The sequence below is a fragment of the Phodopus roborovskii genome, unplaced genomic scaffold (assembly GCF_943737965.1).
Source record: "Phodopus roborovskii unplaced genomic scaffold, PHOROB, whole genome shotgun sequence".
NCBI classification, from domain to species: domain Eukaryota; kingdom Metazoa; phylum Chordata; class Mammalia; order Rodentia; family Cricetidae; genus Phodopus; species Phodopus roborovskii.
Window position 1 is genome coordinate 3,479,604 of NW_026126583.1, and position 26,173 is coordinate 3,505,776.

The 26,173-nt window shown below is 40.4% G+C and overlaps 1 long non-coding RNA gene across 1 annotated transcript; it reads left to right on the forward strand.

The window, feature by feature from the left end:
- The first annotated feature begins 871 nt into the window (after nt 1–871).
- On the forward strand, nt 872–25,502 carry LOC127236302 (uncharacterized). The gene is made up of 3 exons (XR_007835765.1): nt 872–1,008; nt 2,107–2,199; nt 25,211–25,502. It is a non-coding gene; the product is annotated as an uncharacterized LOC127236302 (long non-coding RNA).
- Nucleotides 25,503–26,173: the final 671 nt, after the last annotated feature.

Genomic DNA, 26,173 nt, shown 5'->3' on the forward strand with positions numbered 1-26,173 from the left:
CAAGATTGAAGCATAAAGATTAGGAGGCTGCAGAGGTGACAGGGAGAGATTGTGAATCCCGTTCACGAATCATTCATTTATTTCAATGTATTCATTTAGCCCAGAAAGTTATTAATAACCTTAAAGAGTGGAGATTTGCCATTGCACTACAAATATGTTCCATTACTGTCATTCTAGAGACGTGGAATGCTGCAGTGATTTAGATTCAGATGCTCCCAGTGCATGTCATTCTAGAGGTGTGGGACACGGCAGTGGTTTAGACCCAGATCCACTTTGACATGTTCCAACCATTTGATATTGGATAGGCAATTGGTGTGCTTTTCTCTGGGGAAGACTATTTTGCCTACTTTCTGCATTCCTTAGTTGCCTGTAGTTATTGGTGTAGGGTTGAGGTTTCACAGGCTTTCTCCATCCACCACAGACCTGTCACTGCTGCCATGTGCACACCAGTCCATTTTGCCATCCTTCCCACCACTCTAGCTCACCTTTATTCATTGAAAAGGCAATCTACAAGGATGACCTCAGCTAAAATTCCTAGCACTAATGAATATATAGCCCAAAGGGGTCATGTCCTGTGACCAGGCAAGATTTCCAGAGGAGGGATTAGGACACCAACACAGACACATAACATTTGACCTACAGTCTATCTTGCCTATGGGATGTGATGGGGTAAGGGTAGCACAGAGATTGAGGGAGTGGCCAACCAATGATTGGTCCAGTCTGAAACCTGTGCCCACCCCTGAACTGCCTAGAATGAAAGACCCTGTGGCTAAATGGCCCAGAGACCTTGAATACAACCAAACACAATTGGAGAAAAAAAAAATGTCAATGTAAGGATGCCTAATGGTCTTCTGCTATGCACATAGATTGGTGCCTAGCATGACCCGTCCACAGAGAGGCTTCATCCAGCAACTGATGGGAACAGATGCAGAGATCCGCAGCCAATCATTAGCCTGAGACAGAGAATCCTGCTGAAGAAATGGAGAAAGAATGGTAGAAACCAGCCAGGTAAAGGACAACACAGGGAAATCCACAGAATCAACTAACCTGGGCTCAAAGAGTCTGAACCTACAAAATAAGGGAGCCCGCATGGGACTGACCTAGGCCCTCTACATATATGAGGCCGTTGTGTACCTTGAACTTATTGTGGGACTCCTAATGGTGGGAGCAGGAGTTATCTCTGATTCTTTGGCTGGCTTTCCGGTCCCTCTTCCTCATAGTGGGTTGCCCTTGCCCAGCATTAGTATAAGGGGAGGTGCTTAGTTTTACCGCAGCTTGATATGCCGTGTTTTGTCGACATATGAGAGAGGCCTGCCCTTTTCTGATCAGAAATGGAGAGGTGGGAGGGGAGCAAGAGAGGAGGTGGGGGAAGGACCCATGGGAGAGAAGACAGGGAAACTGCAGTTGGAGTATAAAATAAATTTAAAAATAATTTCCTATAATTAGGAGAAAAAGAAAAAAAAAAAAAAAACCTGTTCAGAAGCCTTGTTTTAGGCAGATAGTCATCTTCCCTTTCAGATTTTATTCACTCCCGTGGTGTTCTTGTTTCCTTTCTGCTGCTTTTGTAAACACGATGGCCTAAAACAACTTGGGGAGGAAAGGTTTTGTTAGGCTTACACTGCCAGGTCACAACCAACCACTGAAAGAAATCAGAAAAGATTCCCAAGTAGGAATTCAATGAAAAGCCGCTGGCTGGCTGGCTGGCTTCCTCCTCCAACTGCTAAACCAGGTGTCTTGTACAATTCAGGATGAGCTGCTTAAGATGGGACCATCCACAGTGGGCTGGCCCTTCCGCAGCAACCACCAATCAAGAGAATGTCGACATGGCCATCCCCACATGCCAACCCAACCAAGGCAGTTTCTCAAACTGAGAAACTGAGTAATTGAGGTTCTCTTGATAATTTGAGCCCGCCTCTGTCAAGCTGACAGCTGAAACTAATTATGGGAAACAAGCAGGTCTGTTCTCTGTGTTTTCCATTAATCTCTTCATTTTCACCTTGGTAAATCGTCTTGGTAACTGGACTGATTATGAGTAATTTTTAAAGAATTACAGTGAGAAAGTGAAATCCCAGATGTTCAAAGGCAACGTCTTTACACCATTTCTAGCCTGACAATAAAGAATGTGACAGACCCTAAATGTGGCCTCCAAGCCAGGAAGTAAATGAAGAAAAACATCTCCGGATGAGCATTCAGGAGGAGGTGAGATAAACCGTTGTTAGACTCTTGTTTCAGCCGCATGCTTGGTCTCTGATTGCATTGGACACTTTCTGGTTCTCTGTTGTGGATCATGTTTGACATGTTCTGGTGCTGACATTGACTCTCCTCCTTCAGCTGCATTCATCCCTGACAGTGTTTTTCTGATGAGGGTTCATGTTGCTTTATTCCTTTCTTGGCAGTGTCTCACTGTGTAGCTCTGGCTGGCCTGGAACTAGAGATGAAGACCAGGCTCAGGCTCACAGAGATTTCTGTCTCTGTGATCTCTGTCTCCAGAGAGGGAGATTAAAGGCATGTGCCACCATGCCACTCTGGCTCTTTCTGGTAACTGGTATATCACCTGTGATGTGTCTTCATATGTTCTGAGGTTAAGGAGTAAATACCCATCTCTTCTTTTAGGAGACAGAATATAGATCACTGGGGGAAAAGCTGCTCAAACAGGAAATAGTCAGAGGGAGGCTACGGATGAGCAGGGGAGGGCTAGCATGTTGATATAAACCCAGAGTTAAGAGAGGTTTGGAGGTCTATATTTGTGACATGGGTAGCAGTTATTGATCTCACCTTGGAAAAGAAATAAACGAGGGAATAATGAGGACTTGCCTTCAAGCCCACGGGAGCAACCAATTTTTGTGGATGTGATGGTGCAACTATGAATTTTATTTTTTAGTAAAGAAGACATGTAACATTTAAAAAATGCTTCCGTTTTATTGAAAATCCATTCTTTTCTAAAAAATATATCCTGACTATGGTTTTCCTTCCCTCTCCTCCTCCAAGTTCCTCCCCTTCCGTCTCCCTTTCCTTCTCCCTCTCCCTCTCCCCTCCCATCCAGATCCACTCCCTTTCTTTATCCCTTAGATAAGAACACACTTCTGATAATAATAAAACATGACAAGATAAAACAAAAGCCATCACAAATCGGATCAAACAAACCAATGAAAGTAAAAGAACCCGGGAAAAGGCACAAGAATCAGAGACCCACTTGTCCACACACTCAGGAATCCCATACAAACACTAAACTGGAATTATAGTACATATGCAAAGGACCTGGTACAGAGCCCTGCAGGCCTGCGCTTGCTCTTTCTTTCAGCCTGTGAGTTCAGATGAGCCTTGCTGATGTTGAGTAGAGGGTCTTTTTTCTTAGTGCCTTCCGTCCATCCCATCTAGCTCTTACACTCTTCGCATTTCCACTTCCCTAGAGTTCCCTGAGCTCCAGTGAAGAAATTTGATGGAGACATCCAATTTAGGTCAGAGTCTTCCAAGGTGTGTGTGTGTGTGTGTGTGTGTGTGTGTGTACACACTCATGTGTAATGTCTGGCTGTAGGTTTCTATCAGTCCCATCTTCTGTAGGCTTTGTAGGAATGTTGGTTGCTTCTCTCCCTTGTAAGCTTGCATAGTACCTTCTGGGACTTTGAAAGCTAGTCCCCAGGGAGGCTCTTAGATCAGATCCAGCTTGGACTGTGTGTGTCCTGTGTCCACATTGCATTTCTTTTCAGCAATAATGCCTTTCTGTCATCCTCTGGAAGGCAATGAAGGCCGAGCAATAGTTTATATTGTTTTGGGAGTCTCTTGGACTCCTCTGGCCAACAATTCAAACAGCCATTTCTCACATATGGTACTTTGGTAATTTTTAAATAGTCTATGGATCTAGGAGATAACATTATCAGTTCTAGTGGTACAAATTCATTTAAACTGTACATGTTTGTATATAAAACTATACGTTTATGAATAAACATATACATACATATGTTAGTTATACTTAATTTTACCTAAAATATGATTCCGTATGGCTTCCTCAAATATCATTACTGTTATTTTTCTCTCCTGCCTCCGTCTCCTTCCGTAGTGACCCTTGTTCTTCTCAACTAAATTTCCTGTTGTGTAGGGCTTTGCTAGGGAGGCACAACACACACAAGCCTACTTAGTCCCAAAGTGAACCCATAACAGACCAAGCGATGATTGTCCTGATGTCTACTTTGGGGAATGAATAAGGTTTTTTATAGAATTGGGATTACTATAGCAAATATTGGTAAGGGGTTACAAGGAAACACCCCATCCTGCAGGGAAGCTCCATAAGGAAGGAAATTAACAACTCAAAATAACTTCAGGAACTCCCTGAAACTGACAGGATTCGCCAGCACTACCCATTCCCAAGAATATGGCATCAGTAAAGAGTTCTGAGGTCACTCTCAGACAAGCCATGCTTCAAAGAAGACCCTCAGACAAGCACATTTTCTTAGTAGAGACTCGAACTAAGAAACCTGGAAGAAGCAGACCAGTCACATTGCCTAGAATGGGCAAAGGCCAGTTTGAACTGCCAGGAAGCAGCAGGGAAGGATACACTCCAGCACTTGACTTGCTCGCATGTTGGGCACTACACTTGAGATATCAGCCTTCAGACACTGTCAGCCATGCTGGAGTAGGATGTCACTGGCCCAGCTGTCTTTGAGTCATATAAGGATCACCTCACCCACATATCTGTAAAGAAGTCCCAAAGTCTCATTGGTTCACAGACTTCGACTTTGGTAGTATCTGTTCTTTGCTCTTCAGTTGCTCTTCCCAGGAATCGTGTCTCAGGGCAGACAGTAAGAGCCCACTGCTGAAGACATCACATACTCCATTCGTAGATCACAGAGGAATCAAGCTGCTATCGATCTGGAAATTTTATCTGCACTGGGTAGCTCTCAGAGCTGACAGGTGCTGCGCCACCTACTGGAAGAGAAAAGTAATCACCAACCATACTCAGCTTTGACTCTTGCCAGCTATAACAGCTGGCCTGGTAATGCCTGCCCATTTGTGCAATAGTAGCGAAAAATCCCTGGGAGGAACCAACCACTCTCTGATTGGACTTGCAGTCCCTCTCCATAGGACGAAATACATATCTGGCACCATTAGTAGGGTGAGAATCTATAACTAAAGAGCTCATAAATCCTAGGGGATAATCTCCTACTATTGTGCTGTTTAATGGATAGAGTTAAACTGACCCTCAATGACTGTTATACACATAGGTACAATATGTCTCTCCCTCCTAAACTGAAAAGATTCCATCTACGGTTGGCGATTAACACAGAGATTAAGAGGCTAAAAAAAAAAAAAAAAAAAAAAAAAAAAAAAAAACACTCATCCCTAAAGGGAAAATAAATATTGTACTTCCCGTGGCTCTGGGGTCATTTTGAAAGAGGGGCAGATGAGCACAAGAGCAGGGACAGAGGATGTACAAAGGAACCCGTCTTCAGGGCATTGCACATATGAATTCACAGTGGCTGTGACAGCATTCACAGACATGTGTAAGTCCGAGCAGAATAAATTCCAGAATGTAGATGGGGCTTGAACATAAAACCCAAGCCCTGTGGAGCAGCTCACAACTGTTCGCTACTGGGAAGGAAAAGACAATGTTCTTTAAGACTGAAGGCTCTAGTGGAAGGCCAAGCATCCAAGCACATTTGGGCAGCACAGATTGGTCTTGAAGGGGTTAAAAATAAAGAACACAAAGTTGAGAGTAAGGAAGGGGGGACCTGGGAAAACTAGAGAAGGCAAATATGGCCAAACACACCATATGGAACTGTCAAATATCAATCATAATCTTGGATCTTGCTATTCTAGAGAACCTACTGGCTCCAGACTTGCACGTGTTTCACTTAGAAGCTGAAACAGCTTGCTTTTGGATCTATGATTCCCCTTTAAGTACATCAATGACTCTACGAGCTGTACCCAGGCAATAGAACACTACTTGGCAATTAAAGGAGCAAATCACCGATGTGCAGAGATTGGACTCTCTTCGAAATGATTACACCAAGTTAAAGAAGTGAAATACGAGATTTGGGGGTGGCTCGTCGGTAAAGTTCTTGCTGCGCAAACATGAAGGAACGTTTGATCCCCAGAACTCACTTTTAAAAGCTGCGCAGTGGTCATTCCTGTACTCTAGTTCAGGTGCAGTGGAGATAGAAAGGGCTCTGGGGCTTCTTGTCAATCCAGTCCAGGCAAAATGCTGAACTTCAGGTTTAGCAGAGTTTCTTCTAACAACTAGTATGTACAGTGAACAAGGAAGACATTTGACATTGACCTCTGACCTCCATACCTGTGCATTTACATACAAAATTACACACTCATAAAAGAAGCCAAGAAATTAAAAACATGTCTTGTAAAATTACATATACAAATTCCAGAAAGCAGATGCAGATTCATCTAGAAAGCAACTTTGGAGGGGATGTGAGATTTTTCCTTCTATTATATTCATTTTCAATTGTCCAACAGATCAAATGTTCAATATAAGTATGAACAGCTAATTATGTTCAATTTATTCCTTATTAGAACTGCAAATATTAATTTGAGATTAGAAATATAGTAAATTCTTCTCTAGACACTTTATGCAGAATTTATAGCCTGTATAGGCCCCATACAACTTCTTTCCACTAGGTGTCAGGCTTCTCCAGAAAAAGAGTGCAGACCTTTACTCTGAGAAGCAGCCTTACTTCCTTTCTATGAGGAAGTGTGTGTGTGTGTGTGTGTGTGTGTGTGTGTGTGTGTGTGTGTGTGTGTTTGTGTCTCTGTGTCTGTATATGTGTATATCGGTGTGTGTGTGTGTTGTGTGGTCATGTATATATGTGCATATTGGGGAGGGTGGGAGTTCGCATAGACATGCATCTACATGAAAGCCAGAGGTCAACACTGAAAGTCTGACTTGATCTTTTTATTTCTCATATGCTGTTATGGACTATTTCTTTACACTAGCTTGGCAGGATTTTCAGGGCAGAAACAGCACGGGAGAGAAGAAGGGCAGAGACATAAGGAGTCACCAGCAGATGGAGGGAGACCAGAAACGGAGCTCAGGCAACGCCATGATTCACACAGATGAATAGAAATGGGTTTGTTTAAGATATAAGAGCTAGTTAGAAACAAGCCTAGGCTATCTGCCAAGCTTTCATAATTAATAATAAGTCTCCAAGTCATTTCTAGTGACCTGGCAGAGCCAAAAGAAAAGTCTGTCTACATATGGTGCCGGACATAGGACCACTCTGCTCCCTCCAGTCGTTCATGCAGGTGGAGGTAAAGAGAGGACTCTCCTGGCTGCTGCATGCAGGTTTGAGCTACCAGAACAAGCCCTACCAGCATGAGTTCCCCTCAGTGTGAGACCCCCAGCTCAAGCCCCAACAGTGCCCCATGAGCTAAGCTATGCAATAGTTAAAAGATTTTGCTTATGCAGACAGATACACAGTAAAGCAGGTTCAAAGAGAATAGAAAACAACAACAAAAAAACTCTGGACAGGTTGCTGTGTTTAAAATGTGCATAGGCTTAAGAAAAAAGGAAAATAGGTGTGGATAGGTCTAAAAAAGTAAATTGTTGATAAATAATAAAAAGTAGGACACATAGAGATGGGAAACACACAGGGCATCTGGATCCTGTATGATGCTGTATTGACTTTAATTTTTTGATTGCTGATAAATGAGCAATGGCTGCTGAGAGACATTGGAATATGGAAACTGCTAAATCAAACCAAGCTATATATATTTAAAATGTCCTAACTTCAAATTGGAAGTTAAAAAAAAATGTTGTGTTGAAGAAGAGGCTATACTTTTGTTTCCTCAGAAAACAAAAGGCTGTGGTTTCATTCAAGGTTGATAGAGATCAGATTTCATCAGGGAACACCCCGCTCCCCCGAATATTCTGGCTACAAACATAAAGAAATAAACCTAGAAAAACTAAAAGGTAGGGGATATATATATATATATATATATATATATATATATATATATATATAAAACCTTTTCAAACATACTTGTGTTATGCAGATATGTATACTGCCTCTGAAAGTTTATCTTTTTTCAGAGCAAGGGGACCAGACACCAGTGAAAATGGGTGGCCCAGGTGATCTAGCCTCCTAGAGTGCCTCTGTTGCAGATTCAAGTTGCTGACTGAGATGGTCTAGCCTCACAGACTCTCCGAGCCGGGACTTGACCATTATCCTAATTTTCTCAGGGTCCAGTGTCCCCAGACAATAGGAAGCAGGCTACAGAACAACGACACCCATATCCCTAAGAGGTGGGGTGGGTGGGTTTTGGTCAATCAGTCTGTTATAGATGTTTGTCATCATTTACAGGAGTTGGTTACAAATGGTTACTTGTCATGGTCAGGGAAAAAGCTAAACAAAGAAGATTATATTCAGGAATCTCTTTCTGAAGGAAAAGGGGTGACTATAGATAGGATAGAAGGTGGATTGTTAAATCTACTTTTAAATAACCACTAGTCTCAAATATTTTCATTGATGTGGATTTTGGTATAGTGATATAAATTTATGCTTATTTTGTTATACTTACATATATTTCTACTACTGTTGTTTAAAGTATTATACTTATGTAGCTCATTTTAAAAGGTTATGTAAAGTTTTATTCTTTGAAAGCTATTTAAGATATTAAAGAAATACAGGTTAATACTCATCTATAACAACCTTATAGTCACATTAGATATATTTTCAAGTTATACAGAGATATATTTTTTATAGATAGGTGATTGATCTTCAAACACATTGAAGACCTACTGAATGTGGCATTAAAAGTGGTATATTAACATAATAAGGCTTTTCACATTCCCCATGGAGGGATACTCCCTTAACCTAAAGGCAAGAGGGAGGGCCTAGTGCCTACTTCAGATGACTTGACAGATTTTGTTGATCCCTCCTGGAAGGCATCACCCTCCCTGTGGAGTGGAGGATGGGAGGGATGGGGTGTGACGGTGGTCAGGGGGCATGGGAGGAAAGGAGGGAGGGAGAGGGAACTGGGACCAATATGTAAAATAAGAAAACAACTAATAATAGTAAAAACGAATTTCAAGATGAAAAAGAAACTAGACATCTAAAAAATTAAAATTAAAAAAAAAATAAGGATTTTCATGACAGTGAGACACATCTGTTCCTGAAAGCACCAATCTACAAAAAAAAAAAAAAAAAAAAAAAAAAAAAAAAAAAAAGATGATGGTCATTGAAGAATCTTCATGCAGAGTTTGCTTTTGGTGGTAAAAATAGTCATATGGGCAAAGAAACTGTTCTTGCCTTGACTGCTGACAGTATACTGTATATATTAGACAAGCAGGACACACAAAAAAGGAATGCCAAACTTTGTTAAGATAAGGTGGGACAGTCCTTCAAAACTGCTGCTTCATAGAAGAGTCTGCCAGATACTCAAAGCTTGTAGGACAAACCTTGGATGCCCCAAGACTGCAGAGAAATCTTGGGTGACTGCCCAGGTATCCAAATGTCTCTGTCATTTCTAACATTTGGAAGTGGCTTGCACTGCACTGATTACTTGGGTAATAGTATGTCCTCCTGGGGTCTTTGATGGAGTTAAAGGCTAGGTAGTTATAGGTGCAGTTTTCCTTAGTTATGATAGAAGGTAAACTAAGCACAGAGATTTGGACTCATCAAGACAAAATAAATAATGGGATATTTTCTCCAAATATGCCAAATGTTATTGGGAAATTTAAGTATTTGTCCCTTACTCCCCACCCAGCTGTAGAACTTCTGTGCTCTCAAGGTTGAGCAAACGAGGTTGTTCTTAGAACTTTCCAGTACGCAATGCCTATACCTTGACCCCAGGTGTGGGTGGTGCATGACTTCCTCCTATGCTTAGCCCATCCACTGGCTTGGGTATATAAGCCCATTACTCTCTTTAATAAACAGCAGCTTCTTCTTCATTTCTTGTGGTGGTCTGTTAAGTGCATTAATCCTGACACCCTCGCCAGCTTGGTACTCTGATCGTGTGGGCATGGCAAAATACAAATGGACTGGACATTGAAATGTAATTCTTGCCTAATAATTGTTCTTAGTGTTTAGTTTTCTTATGTTAGAGTTAAAAACCTTTTGATTTAGACAAAAAGGGGAAAATGTGGAATATTTCTTTACATTGTGTAAAGATGTGTCACTGATTGGTTTAATGATAAAGCTAAATGGCCAATATCTAGGCAGAAATTTCCAGGCAGAGAAAATTCTTGGAAGAGGAAGGGTGGAGATGCCAGCAGTTGCCAGCAGATGAGAGGGAACAGACATGCAGGGGTAGAGGTAAAGCACAAGTCACATGGCAACAAGTGGATGGATAGAAATGGATTTAAGTTATTAGAGCTAGTTAGAACAAGCCTAAGCTATCAGCTGAGTTTTCATAATTCATAATGGTAAGTCTTTGTGTGAGCTGGTGGCCCCAAAAGAAAAGTCTGTCTACAACCTGCTTCTACACATTCTGCTTGCCCATCAAGGTTCAATGGAATCACATTGTTTTGATGACAGGTCTCTTTATTTCTCCATGAAGCCATCATCATTCTATGCCCTTAACTTGAATGCAATCTCTCCTTCACTCACACCCCTATTATTTCATTTGATATCACATTGCAACAGCAGTCTCTCCAAATACACTGTCAATCTTCAGAAACAAGTCCTGTCTCCACGCCTTTCAGCATCACACAACTGCTTTTCATATGGGATTTCTTGATGTTTCTTAAACTAACTTTGATTATGGTTTCAACTTATTCTCCCTATCATGGAGAGATCCTCATTAAGTTGAGGTTGTATTCTGCATCTTTGTAAGAGGTATTATTCACTTCTGTAGTTAGGACATGAACCCTTGTGGTGCCTCCTGAATTTGTCCTTCACAGCAAAACATAGTTAGATTCTCAAAGTCACAGGGGAGTCACACAAATTGCAAATGATGTAAATGGTGTGGTGGTCTATATTGTCAGCCACTGGTAAGGCTGGCACAGGAGATTCCAAGTTCGATGCCAGCCTGGAAAACTTAATGAGATTTTTGTCTCAAAATTGAACAAGAAGATAAAGAGTTTGCACACACCCTTTAAAGACCAGCCAAACTGACTCACGCTGAGGAATATCATCAGTGAGAGATCTAATTGTCCTTGGGGCAAAAACCAGCCCTGCCTATCTTTCCTGTTTATCCTGATGATAAAAGATTTTCAGAACATATTCATATGAGTAGTTTTTTCAATTTCAATATTTTTATCTGAAAACTGAATCAAACTCAACAGTAACAAATCCTGTAATCCTAGGAACCTCCAGAAATATGAGACACTAGATGTGAATCAGAATGAGAAATTCTAATTAGTTCCTTTCTTCATTGAACAGTTATATATATCCATATTTAGTAAATATTCCAGCAAGGATCCTTGTTTACTCTCTGTCTAGATTGAGCAGTGATACTCAGTCATGGGTACTGCCTCCCTCCAGAGGGAAATTTCTGGAGACATTTTGCGCATGCTACCAGGCATCATGCTTTCCACTGGACATCTGATGACAAGCAGGCATCATCTGACACAGAAGGTTGAAAATTCTGACACAGAGAAAAGCTGAGACACAGCCTTGCTATAGATTGCCATTGGAAAACTGCAAAAGGAGCAAAGAAAACACTAGAGGTCAGTAGGGTATCGTGAAAAGTTCTTCCCTAGTCATCTTACTCTGTCCAAAAGGTTCATTGATTCTCAGACCTCCTTACCTCATGTAGGACAATTAAATATATTCATAGTATGAATCATTCTCTTGACTACTGTAGAAGGAAGACAGAAACACAAAAGGAGTAACATGGGAGAATGACATCTACCTTTCACTTTCTACGTAATTCCCTTCTCCTTTAAAACAAACCAAGGCTTCCCAAAGTACTGCATGATGTCAGATATTAGATAAAAGTGTTGTGCTGAAGAATTGCAATGTTCACAAAGCATCATCAAATACATGTGGGGCACGTAGCTTGACAACTGTCATCCCTGAATTTAGGGCAATTGACACATGACAATAAAGTAGTATCTTGATCTAATATATAGAAAATTAGTGAGAGACAGAAAAGGCTATTATTTACTGGAACAAGCTAGTTGAAGAAACAGAATTTTCCAGGTTGCTTTAAGAATGTTCATCCCAAGCAGGATAAAACCACTGCATGAAAGATGGCTGCGAAAGCAGGTGTGTACCATCTCAGAGAACTTCAGAATCGCTTACTAGAACAAGTAAAACTCTATCATTTTCATCTTTTTGTGTAGCAACATGTACTTTAAACATTTCATTAAAGTTCTAAATAAGAATCTGAAAGCTGTTAAGAGAATATGAGGCAATTTAAGTGTTTTGCTGTTTAGTAAAGGAAAAGATGTATATACTCAAAGCACACTAACATAATACATAGCCATATATGCTATATTCATATAATGCAGCCATATCATATAGCAGTGTGTAATGTAGTCTTGCATGTGTGTATGCTGTATCGAGTATGGGTACTCATGAGCATTCGTGTGTGTATAAAAGTTTCCTGGAGTGTATAATGGGATAAACACAGGAGATGTTCCATAGAGAGAGTCCCCATGTTCAGCTGTGCTAACACCAGCATGGTCTAGAGAGACACTACAACTAGGATTTACTGTCAGTTTGAAGACATCTGGAAGGTCAGACTCTTAAAGGTGTGTGTGCCTGGTTACACATTTGTGCTCTGTGTGTGTGTGTGTGTGTCTTTTATGGCAAGGGTAGACAGCGTTCACAATACTCTAACAAGAGCCTATGGAGGAAACTCACTGGACAGAGGACATGACTTCAAAACAGCATGCAGTATTTCATTCTCTAGCACTGCCAGTGTTCTGCTTTCTCATTAACTGAACCCAGAATTAAAAATAAAAATAAAAACAAACAAAACTGAGTTCATTTCTGTATCTGACATTATCCAACCATGAAGTAAAGAAACTCCATGGTGTTGATTCAATTAGGATTGCTGTGTTCAAGTCAAGCGAAGTGAACTAATATTAACTGTCCTGTTTTAAACAGAAACCCAAGTGCATCTGCAATCTGCGTTCATAACTGAGCCTTCCTTGTGGTGATGCAGGAAGGCAAAGCCAGAAGAGCTCCCTCACACACACACAATTCCCTCTCGCTATGACAAAGACTCAGTAAGGATATGTCATTAAGGAGATGTATGCTCTTTATTCAGACTCGTCATCATTTTTTTACCTAACCTTTCTGATTATAAAGTAGGCTGACCGACAGGTCTGATTTAAACACAGGTGGATAATACTTAGAGTCTGAATGAGGCATTTGAATTTTTCTCTCCAAATTCCAATCCCCAAGCTTTCTGAAAGTAGTTTGTAACTTGTACTTGAAATGATGCTTTTGTACTAGTCTGGCAAAATGCATAACACAAAGTAAAAACTACAATAGCACAATGTACATACTGCAAACACGGAGCAATAATTCAGGCTGTAAGTATAACGAGGCATAATACTATTACATGATGTCGCAATATATTCCTTCATACAGATTCTGATGGAGCCTGTTTCAGCCATAAAGTTTCGCACAAAAACTGCATAATTCACTGTGTTCTCTGACACTTGTATTCTAAGGGAAATATTAACTCGTTCATACACTTTCCTCACTTTACTAACAGCTTACTTGGAGTTAGAATGAAAGAGAACTTTACAACTTAAATAATGACTTTGGCCAGTTTAGAAATCAAACGTGTACCTGTTTTGTTGGTCTTCTTTGTTTGATTGTTTTGACTGGGAAGAACAGAAGAGAAAAGAGAGGGGGGGGGAGTGGGGAGAGTCAGCCTGCCGGGAAGTATTTTTCAGCTCAGCTACAGGGAGCTGTATGAACTTGGCTCTGGGCAAGTGTCCTTTTCAGCCCACCCCCCCATACCACCCCCACCACCCCATCACCCTCACCAACACCACCCCAACCATCACCCTCACCAACACCACCCCATCACCCCCACCCACACCACCCCCACTACCCCTATTCCCTTAGAGATACTAGTGTCAGACTCAGGCATGAGAATGTCATGACCCAGACAAATTCACATTACACACAAACGCTATTTCTATAAGTGTACATTACTTATCATCACCACACTGCAGATTACTACCATAATAACCATCACTGCAGTCTGAAAATCTCCCAGGAGAAGCTTGGACTGTCATACTTCCAAGGTGTGGAACAGATCCCAGAGTAAGGCAGGATGTTTCTTTTCCAGAAAGTTCTGTACTTAAGTGGGAAAAATATGGACTACACAAATTATAGTGCAAGCTTTTGCAGTTCTCTGTTTCAGAAACAATCTTAAGTAGAAGACATGGCCCCAGAAGGAACTTTACTGCTCCATCCCAAGAGCACTGCCCCTCCCATACAAATGCATCTCTCTCTGCTGTAAAATGCATTAGTAAGGTTTTCTCCGGAACCTTTGGTCTGACAGAGTACCAAAGATGGGAACTTTATGGGTTCAATGTCTTATTCATTATTTTTGGCATATTTTCTGCCCTCATTCCTTGTCAGTTTTTAAATGTTGAGATCAAAAAGATTAATTTATAATATCTCACGTCAAAACGTATCTTTCATCTTTTGCCAACATTTTCTTAAGACAGAGATTCAGCATACCGCTGCTAGGATGGGACCGTGCATAGACCCAGCCTGGGGCAGCCTTCCTGTTCCCAGAGTAAGGACAGCCATGGGGAAGCCAAGCTGCCTTCAGCAGGCCCAGAATCTGTAGGTGGTGCCATGTTTCCCACAGACACTCTGAGAACAGGAAATGGGTATCAAACCTGTGACTTCATCAATGTGCTCAACTTCTACTTCTTTTCCTTTGTTTTTATGGCTTTTTGTTTTGTTTTGATTTGATTTGATTTCAGTGGTTTGGTTTGAGAATGTCATTCAGTATATATTCAAGGCTGGCCTAGAATTCTAAGTCTTCCTGCATCAACCTCCTTACAGCTGGAATTACAGATGTGCACCAACATGCCAGCCTCCTTTCATTACTCTTTTAATCATTCAAGTACATGAGCACCAAGCCAGAATTTGTGTGTCAAGTTTAAACCTGGACAGATCCTGTACTTCATCTCCTACAAAAGGCAGGGAGGAGCCGAAGATTGTGGAGAATAAAATATGCTTAACAGGAAAAGAAAAAATTCCAAATAACAACAACAACAACAAAAAGAAAAGGTGATATATAAAGAATAATAACAGTGCAGCACTGGCTCAGTAAAGATCGCCTCTTGTTCTTCCAAAGAGCTCAAGTTAGGTACCTAGCACTGCCTCAAGTGAATCACTACTGCCTGCAATTCAGCTCCGGGGTGGGGGTTGGGGGGTTGGCAGCCCCTACTGGCCTCCACAGGTACTGCACACAGACATACCTCATGCACATACACAATAAACTTAAAAATATATCTCCTTTAGTAAAGCAAGTGTCATATAATGTTAAGCATTCAAAAATGCAAATGTTGATAAATAGTAATATTTTATTTTATTATACTATTATAGTATAATATGACAGTATATTATTATTATATTAGGTATCAAATGGAGAGAATATGATTTTATTCAATTTTATGGTAACTGCATGCCTATCTATATATCCCCCATACATTTCAGACTTTTAAAATATGCAATATTTGTTTGAAATGAAGAGATTTGTCTTTGTGCTAACTCCTTGAATGCATTTTAGTTAGCTTTTTTAAAAACTCAATTTGTAAGTGATAATTATAATGTTATTAAGAACTATAATTTCTCTTTAATGCTTTCCCAATTGCATTTGGGGTGAATTCTTTTGAATTTTATACAGACACCTCCCCGTCTCTCTTTCCCTTATCCTCCTCCATGTGGTTCTTTTGTTAGAGTTATAGTATAGTATAGAGTTATAGGATAGAGATGGGGGGGTGGTGCCCCAAGCTGGGGTCCCAAGTTAAGGAACCACATGGGAGAGCATAGCAGGTTCCATAGCAGACAAGGGCCAGGCAGACAGAGCTTAAGTGAGAAGTTTATTTAGTAAGAGGTTAGAAGGGGAAGGGAAAAGAGACATGGAGACACTGGGAACAGAAGAGAAGGGGGAGAGAGAGAAACATAAATATTAGATACATTAGCAGCATACTCATGTTAGAAATGATTTGGCTAAAAGAATTAACACATACAACTGACAGATCTTTAGTGCAATGCAAAGAACCTTAATTTTGAGCTTATAGTTACAGTAATGATTGCATACTATGGTGTTTAGTTCTCTGTCAGAATTGATTAGTAGCTCATTAAAAGACTATAAACAGTAGCGACCTTAAAAATGCCCATTTCTTAATGGAGCCTTAGCTTCTGCTTTAAGCTGGCAAAGCTACCAGTCGTCAAAAGCATCAAAGTTCTTGAGAAGGATAAAATGTTACCTGAATTAATGTTTAGAGAGTAACAGAGACTTACTAGCTGGTAGCATGGACAGCCATCCCCAGGTTCTCCACAATTGTTGAGGTCAGAGGCTTTAAGGACATCTGCCTTCTGCTGATGGCACGAGACCTGTGGATTAGGGGCTTTTGGAAGACTTAACTAGCATTGGCCCAAGCAACATGGAGAAAGTCGATTCCACTGCCCTCTTGTTCACGGTCCTTAGAGCCCTTTTACAGCAGTTGAGAGGAAAGGCAGGATTTCTCAATGGCTAGCATTGCCACTTTTGTGGGTGGAGCTTCTTCAGTGTCCATCAGTCTTCTTGAAGGAAATGGGTGGTGTCAGCAGCTGGCCTGTCTCTCTGCTATAAAAGCATTTTATTGAAACATTTTTAAATGCCATATTCTCCAGATCTCTGAGCATTTGAGGGCTGTCTGACTGTTTAGTATATCTCAGTAGAAAAAAAAATGTCTTTAGTTACTTGCTTTAAGCACATAGGTGGCTAGGTAAGGCTTTATTCGTGCAATTAATTAATCTGTCTGGAAAACTGGATCCAAGCTGAGAGGCTTTGGAGAGATTTTTACTCAGAGCCCTCCAGCCTGACTGTAACTGGTTTTAACTTAGTAGGTTAGATTTACACTTGTAAAGGACAAAGAAGTAGAGAAAAATTCCCTTTTGTAATAGAGGCTTAACCTTTATAAAGAGCTTACAGAAAGGACTGGGTGGCATAAATATTTTGTTAATTTGAAGTATACCTTTATAACCTTAAATGTCTACCACCATTTAAAGAAACATAACAATTTAGAAATATTTGAGATAACACAGTTGAATTTAAGTTGTATATAGAGATAGCTTACATTCACATATAAAGTTAAACTTAAGTCACCTGTACAGATATACCAATGTTTCTCTCTCTCCTCCCTGTCTCCCAGCCTCAGTCTATCCCCTTTCCTCTCTTGTTATTTTCCTTGTCTTCATTAGACAACCATAATACCATTCACAAGGTCGGTCTTTGGGTGCTAGGAAATGTGTCATAGTTGACGGTGGTTAGGACAAGGGCCTTTTGGCAGGTACACACAGTTTTGAACATGTGTAAATGCTCATCCAATTTTTACTCCATTGTATTTTGCTCTATTAACCCAGATCCTGTAGTGTGGAAACTAAAATACATCAACCAAAGATGTAACTATGCTCACACGCTCAGCCGGCCAGTTTATAGACCTTAGTATGCTTACAGACCCCACAAATATTTTATAATTGAAGCTAAGCTCCACCACATCACAGAAGAAAGACATCGCCTTATTCTTGAATAAGGCTTAGACTGCTTACTGTAGTCAAGTAGTATTTCAATAGATGAGTAAGGCAAACTGAGTTTCCAGTGAGCTCAGAACAGATTCTTTCCCTCAAGGAGAAGCAGAAGGAGCTGCAGCAAAGAGAATGGGTGGGAAATTGGCCCCTGGCAGAGGGACCCTCTAAGAAGAGGGATCTATGTGTCCTCACAGGGGTAAGGCGACACGGAGTCCAAATGAACAAGACACGGAAATAGAGGAATAAGATACTGAACTCCGAGTACAGGGAAAACGTCAGAATACTTGAATTTTAGAAAACAAAATTAGTTGTTGAATTCCAAAACTTCATCAATGCTATCAGAGACAAATCCACTTGTGAAAGGGCTTCAAAATTATTATAGCAGATTTTATTTTAGCAATTATATGTGACTCCAAAGGCACCCTATAAAAAGTCTCAGATAATTAAATTGCTGATTCTACTTGCCAGGACTGATGTCTCATGACCAACAATCTTCCTGTCGGCAGGGATGGCTGACACACCCTCCACAAGTATGTACCTGGTGGACTTGTTAATTACACTCAGCTCCTCTGGGGACTGTTCTTTTTGTTTGATCCGCTTCAATTGGAGCAGGATGCTTTGGTACATGGCTTCTTTGTGTCCAGTCTAAACATAACCTGAGACCCTTGAATGACTACATTTATGGAAAGTAATTTTGTAACTTTATGCCTCTTCCCTCAATCCCTACCCCATCTCTGGCTTGTTTCTCTAGAACATTCTTACCAAATCAAACAGGAAGTATAGAGAAGCTATAAAAATATATCACAAAAAGAAACATTAAGTAACTAGTTCCACAAGCAAATTAAATCGGGCATTAATGCCTGTCTTTCTTCAAAGCAGAAAACAAATAATAAAAAACAGAGAGGCCAACAAAAAACAACAGGACTCAGAATGGGCTAGGAACTCCTGGTACATTGCTCCTTGACCTGATAGATACACAGCTCTGCTACATGTACGTATAAAGTTAACCATTTATCTTCTACTTCCTTGAATATTGTTGCTTTGTCCAAGGTTGTCAGCTTTTATGTTTACTAAGACAAAATTTCTATTTAGGTCTGCCAGTATCCAGTTTTGTCCTTTCTCCTTTATAGTCTCACAGAATTCTCCAAAATCATACTTCAGATGAGGCACGCCTGGAGGCCAGGCAAAAGGGAAACTTGATAATGAAATGGAGACAATAATAATTAGCACCCTTTGGGATTTCCATGAGAATTAAATTACCAGGATGCCTTATACACACAATTCACTCTGAGAAGGCTTGCTCTCTTTGCCAGGGTCCCTTGCTTGAGACATACAAGGTCTTGGAAATACTCGGTAACTAGTCATCCTCAATAAAGCTGCTTCTTAGGAAAAAGACAATCTTGGTCATGAAAACATACCAATAAATTTCCAAGTAGTTCAGAAGCTGCTTAAGAAACAATTGCTATTGCTCTTATTTTTTTTAAACTATGTACAGCTAATAGCATATTACATCTTTAATCATCTGTACTGAGCTCAGCAGGGATGGGATGGATATTCCCTAGAGACAGATGAAAGGACAAGAGCTAAGAGGCTTGGTGCTCTACTCTTTATCATACCTACAGTGGACAGATTTAGATACTACAGGTTCACAAAATCCTGATGAATTAATACCCAGTGATGTCAATGTAAACTCAAGAGGAGGAGACTGCCATACAAAAGGATGCCCTTAGTGTTCTTGTGTAAGATAAAGGAGGGTAAGGGATGATCTGCCTTGGAAATATTGGGATTTTACACTCCTCTTTCTTGAGGCTCAAGGGCTCTGAATCACCAGAGTCAGTAAGCCCCAGCTCAGCTTTGAGGATGACCATGGTGGCCGTAAGTCCTCCAATGGTGATGTCAGTACTAATTCTGCCCCCAAATTCAGACTCACCATATCCCATTGAGTGGATAGTGTTTAAGGAATCAGATATAACCACCCTCATTCACATTGTTAGATTAATATTAAGTATTAACGGGGGGGGGATGAGTTGACTATGACGTCTAGACCCATTTCTCCATATTCAAAATCAGATTATCAAACTATAATTGCACTCATTTATAAAGATCCTAAAAGTGTTCCAAATGTCCAATTTTATGGATCAAGTATATTAATATAGAGTTCATAATTTAATTATGGCTTTATTAGATAGATGTCATTTAGTATACTTTAAATTTTTATTTAAAGTTTTTGTTACTGATATTTGGTGATTCTATACAGGAATGCTATATTTCCATCATTTTCATCCATGACATTTTAAGGCAAGAAGCCTCCAAAGATACAAGTGAGCTTGTTTTCTGTTGGCATCTACTGCTGGGCATGCAGCCAGCTCTGAAGAGTAGCTTGTTTCCCCAGGGACACCCTTGGGGTCTTCATTTGCAAGTGGATACCAATTGGGGATGGCTTCTGGTTAGGGACGAGGGCACCTGTCCACTTCTCCATTCATCTCTAGGACCCTATCTCGTGCAGACTCATGCAGGTCCTGTGCATGCTGATTAGGTCTCTGTGTGTTCATGTGTGCGTTGGTCCTGTTGATTTAGAGGTGTTAGCATTCAGGAATTATGCTGGCCTGTCCTCAGGGTCCACAAACACAGCCACTATGAGTATTTCCTGCTCGCATGAGCTTGTTAGGATTCAGGCATTTTATACTGGCCAGCGCTCAGGGTCCTGACAGAATACATCATCAGCTGCTGCCTACATAGAGCTCTCCTTGTGCACAAGCACTATATATCTCTTATAAAAGGCAAGCCCCATCTCCTGCTTGCTCTCTCACACTACTCCCCCACCTCCAGGCCTTTTCTGTGCCCTTTCTCTTCCCCTTCCCCTAATAAACCTCCCACGTGAGGACTGAATGTTCTAAAGTCTCTCATTTTCTGCATAACGTCTAACCAATGATCTCTGTATTAGTTCCCATCTGCTGCAGGAGGAAGCTTCTCTGATGATGACTTAACAAGGCACTGATTTATGAATATAGAAGAATGTCTTTTATTGCTGTTTCATTTATTTATGGTTTTTTTTTGAATAGTAATATTTGATTTTACTCTAGCTCTCTGAGCTATCCAGTCTCAAGTTTTTTTTGTCATCCAAGCAGTGTTGGAATTGGGTTCCATCTGTGGAATCGGCCTTAAGTCAAACCAGATATTGATTAGTTACAAGCATTTTGCCACCATTGGACTAGCATATCTCTGGCGCAGAACATCATTGTAGTTAGGGAGAAGGTTTTGTGGCTGACTTGGTATTTATTTTTCTCTTTTGGCAGCATGCAGATTACTGTCCTGAACCCAAGATACCAGGCAGTAGAGGTGAAGGCTCTGTGTAGGCACAAGTTCAATTTCTCCATGATCAATGAAATGTGTAGATGTCCTCAGCAATGGAAATTTGTTGTCAATTTGTGAAGAGCTACCTATAGTCTTGGCAACAGCCTGCATTACTGTTACTTTGGGGTTTCCATGGGGACTTTAGCCAACCACTCAATTATATGTAGCCTAATACTGGTACTGGGAGCTTCATTTGGTGACAGAAAATGTCCAACTGGGGCTCTGTATCCTCTGTTATTTAGCAATTTCATTTAGATCATAATCATTCTACTGCATTAGGTTTCCATGCTCCCCTGAGAAATGGCTCCTCATTTTAACTGTTCCTCTCAATATTCCTTCCTCATCCCCTCATGGGTCTCTCTTTGTAGCAATCACACCATCCATACACAAATATCTGTTCTATTTATCTTTCATAATGAAATATGTCTGTACACCCTAGTTCCTAACTCTCTACTTAACCTCTGTGGTTATCATTGACTTAACAACTAATATCTGTAAATAAGTGAACACATACCAAATTGTCTGTCTAGGCCTGGGTGTTACCTCATTCTGGGGTCTGATAAGCTTGACAGCAGAACATACAAAGAAATATAAGGATGCCTCCCTATAGTTGAGAACTTGTGAAATAAGAATCATCACTCAGCTGTCTATGAAGCCTTTTGCCACCAATAGTCACATATCTGAAGACATATCTGTGAGTGCTTTAGCTCATTCCAGTTGCATCCACAGGCTGGGAGATGTGCCTATTTCACGAAGGAACACTCAATTGAAATGGAAGGTCATGATGCCTTAGAGTAGAACACTTTTAAGTCAGATGGCTTGAGTTCTAATATAAATCTGTAGATTTTACAGACAGTAAATTACTTCTCTGAACCTGAGTGTATAAAAGATTCCTTATACAATGTTCATGTATGATAAATAAACAGCAAACATAAAGTATTTCAATAGAAAACATTCTCAAAATGCCATCCATATCCTGAGAAATATGGATTTAACTAAAGCAAGACTCACAGACTTGAGGAGCAAAGCATCTATCTCCAAGTTAATTCTACAAATGGGGAAACTGAGGTGGTATTAGTTATCAGCTTGGCTACTGAAACACTCAGTTTTAGACATAGAAAAGACCCGAATCAGAATGACAACCAAAATTTCTTAATTCACCACCCAAGTATCATTCTTCCTAATTTACGAGACAAAACCTAATCTAGAAAGCAGGGTGGGCACAGTTTCTCCACAGCTTCTAAGTGCTTTCAGATGTTTACAAATTATTCAGTTAACCTGCCCCTGTAAAATCCTTGCTTCAATCTAAGAATTAAATTAGACAGTGATAGGACAGCTCTCTACGACAGAAGAAGACACGTCTTTGGAAATGTCACTCAGTAGACATGCTTGGAAAGAGAACCACTCTGTCTTAGTATTTGAGCTCCCTTCTCCTTGTCATCTTCACACTCTTGTGCCATTCATGCCCTTCTGCTTTGGTTACATCTAAGTGTTTTCTCTATGCTGACTATGAGTCACCTTTAGCTGCAGAAGAGTGCCAAGAAGGCAGCTAGTATCTTCAGATTTTCTTCATCTCAATTTATCCAGCATTCTGCTTGGTCAGGCCAAAGCTGTGTCCTCAATTCCAGGAACTGCTGAGCTCGGCATCTGACATTTGCTCCTCTACTGCTCTCTGAGAACTGAATGTTCTCACAGGTGGCATTTTCATGGGCTGTGAAGTTATTTTTAGTACGTATACAAAAGATTAGCAAGGGGCTAGCTGATAATGACATTAGAAGACACCTTTTTCTTGGGTAGATTCAAGAGACATAGGAAAGCAAAATTCTATGCAATTCATTGAATTTTATTTTATACTTACAATGTATATTCAATATTTAAACAGTTAGTTGTAATTTGCATCTATAAATGTATTACACTCTTGCTTTATCTGTGATAGCATATAATGGGCATTTAAAAGCCAGGAGGACAGAACTGTTTTTAGAAACCTAATCCTAGTGTGAGCATGATGAATGAACAGTTGTCCTTTTAGCACAGAAGCATCCTGGGAAAACACCCTCTTCAAAGAGCCCTTCAAGACAACTAAGTGACAATCAGAGAAAAATGAATAAATACAGTATCATACGGCAATGTCTGAAGAGCCTTGGAAAGCATACCTGCAGGGATTGAAACATGCTCCAAATGCTATGCCTTTTCTTATTCTATTTTTTTTTAATTTTGAAAATATATACTGGGATGGCATAATGATGAGCAGCTAAAGGTATATGCCTCAAGCCTGACAACTTGAATTCTATTTTGAGAGCCATGTAGAGAAAGGGAGAACTGAACTCACCCGATGTCCTCTGGTCTCCACAGGCATGCCTTTGCATATGTGCACCTTCCCCAAACACGTATGTACAAATGTGTACTAAAGAAATGCAAATGTAATAAACTGCTCATGGAAAGTCACTAGATTGTTGTTTTTAGAACACACTAAAAGGTCCCACCCGATAATGATCAAGCACGCTACAACAAACTTGTTTCATGTGTTTAAAGGAGAGTCTAAGCACTAGGCATACCATTTCATGTAATAAATAAACTGGAAATGATTGTTTTCATAAGCAATTTAGTACATGGATGCAACTTATATGCACAATTCTCTTTGTGGCTTTGCTCATTTAACTCTCAGAAATCTTTATGTTTCTATTAACCCTGGTACAGTTAATTCATTTCTTATAAGCTTGAATTTCTCATTTATCACTATAGATTTAAGTAATGTGCCTTCATTTTTTTCATCAAAAAATACATTTTGTCTTTTTCATGAAGACTCTCTTCCAACAAAGCATTAGGTAACACCAGTTAAACACAATTAAAATCCAGCGCAGATGTCCAAGGCACAGAGACGGAAAGAAGAAAAGGCTTCAAAACATATAAAAAAGCGATGGGGCAAATTCAGGGCTACATAAAATATCCCATGAGGTATGTAAGTAGCAGAAAAATACAGTTAAGCAGGAAAGATTCAATGTTTCTCTTTACACAATCTATACTGAGTTGATTGTGGTGCTTATGAAATCATTCTGCACATGGATTATGGTTCTCACAGGATAGAAGTGGGAAAATGTGCTCACCTCTAAGACGATTTGGTGGCCTTTGACTTTTCTCTAAGATCTATGACAGATAATGGCACAGATGCTGAAAGAGGAATTGCTCTGATGGGTTCACAAAGTTTTAGGAAAAAAAAGAAAAAATGATACAACTCATCGTGCATGATGTTAAGGACAGACATCCAGGAGGGATGGACTAAATTCTCAAGGAAAATGAGTCTGTCAATTACCCAGTGCAGCCTGGGAGAACTACTTCTAGAAAAACACTTAAAGCAGGAAAGGGAGGCAGGGTGTTGCCTGCTGAGTCCATGGAGACTGTGTAGGAAAGCTTCAGAGAAAATAGATTTCTTTCTGGAAAAAAAAAAAAAAAAAAAGCAAAAAGCAAAAAACAAGAGTAAGCTTTGTTATTTTCAAATATCATGAATATCCAATACAGAGTTACCTGAATATGAAAAGCAAATCAAATTAAAATGAAGAATGGGCTTGTGATGCACAAGAAAAACACATTCATCTTCACTGCCTGGGCAACCATTACTCTGCTCTGTGACACAGGCAGTTTTACCCAGTGAAAATTGCTACGCAGATGCTGTTTATCTGCATTTAGAACTTACCAGAAGTTTTACATGTATTTTCTCATGTAATGTATCTGTAACTCTTTCACATTCAGTGTAAGATAATCCCACTTTATAAATGAAGACAGTGAGGTAGAAGAGATATCTTCTACCTAGGATCACACAGATCGTAACCGGAAGGAGAGTAGGGAGGGCCTTGACTTCCGGTGTCATGACCCCAAGCCTTAACTCCAGTCTTGTAATTGCCTACTCTGTGCATTGATGGGCATCCAGGGCTAATTCTTCTCCATTCAAATTCCCCAGCCACTGCAGCCTCTACTTACAGTCTTACTGGAACTGCATAAGGATTCATAAATATTCAGTGAATGGTGAACAGTCGATAAGGTGAGAATATGAAAGCAAGGCTCAGGATTGAAAACAGCGGGGCTAAAGGGCCCAACTAGAAGGAAGGAATTTATCATTTGTCTAATTGCACACAGGACTTTAACCCATTTCCTCTGATGTTAAAGGGGTCCTTTTCCTCTCTTGCTAGATCCATCACAAGGAGCCTCTAAGGACCAAGATTGTGCTGCTGCTGTCACCATTCCTTGATGTGACAAATGTCTACAGAGCTCATCTTTCATTGTTCCCTCAGTCATGGTGTTGTGAAGAATGGGAGCCCACATTGACAAGAACATTTTGAAAAGAATGAATCCAACAAGCCAATGGATAGTAAACAGACAACATAACAAGTTAAACACTCTAGGAAACACAGGGGATAGTGATTCGTTTCCTAAGCCCAAGACATCCTCATGTCCTTTTTTTACTGAAAATAAAAATTCTAGACAGTATAGTCTGATAATGGTTTCCTCTCTCTCAATAGCACCCAGATCCTCCCCACCTCCTCTCCTACCCAAATCCACACCTTTCCTTGCTCTCTCTTTAGAAGCAAATAAGCATCTTAAAATAGTAATAATAAATAATGAGATTAAAAATGAAAACAACCCTGAATAGAATAAAACAAATGAACAACAAAAAAAGTGCCAAAGGAAAAGTATGAAAAAGACATAAAGACTCGCACAGCTGAACACTGAGCCGAACTCCTGGAATCCAGATGCAGAGAGGCAGGACAAGGCCAAGCTACAGAAACCCACAGAGACAGCTGACCTGAACAAGGAGGAGCTAATGAACCCCCAGAATGATAGCTGGGAATCCAGCATTGGAGTGACTCAGACCCCCTGAACATGGGTCTCAGTTAGAAGGCCTGGGCAGTCTACGGGACCTCTGACAGTGGAACCAGGATGTATCCCTGGTGCACGAAAGGACTTTGGGAGCACATCCCCATGGAGGGATACTCCCTTAGCCTGGAGGCAGGAGGGCCCAGTCCCTACTCCAAATGACTTGACAGATTTTGATGATCCCTCCTGGAAGGCATCACCCTCCCTGTGTAGTGGGGGGAGGTGGAATGGGAGGAATTCAGGGGGTATGGGAGGGAGGGAGAATATTATATATATAG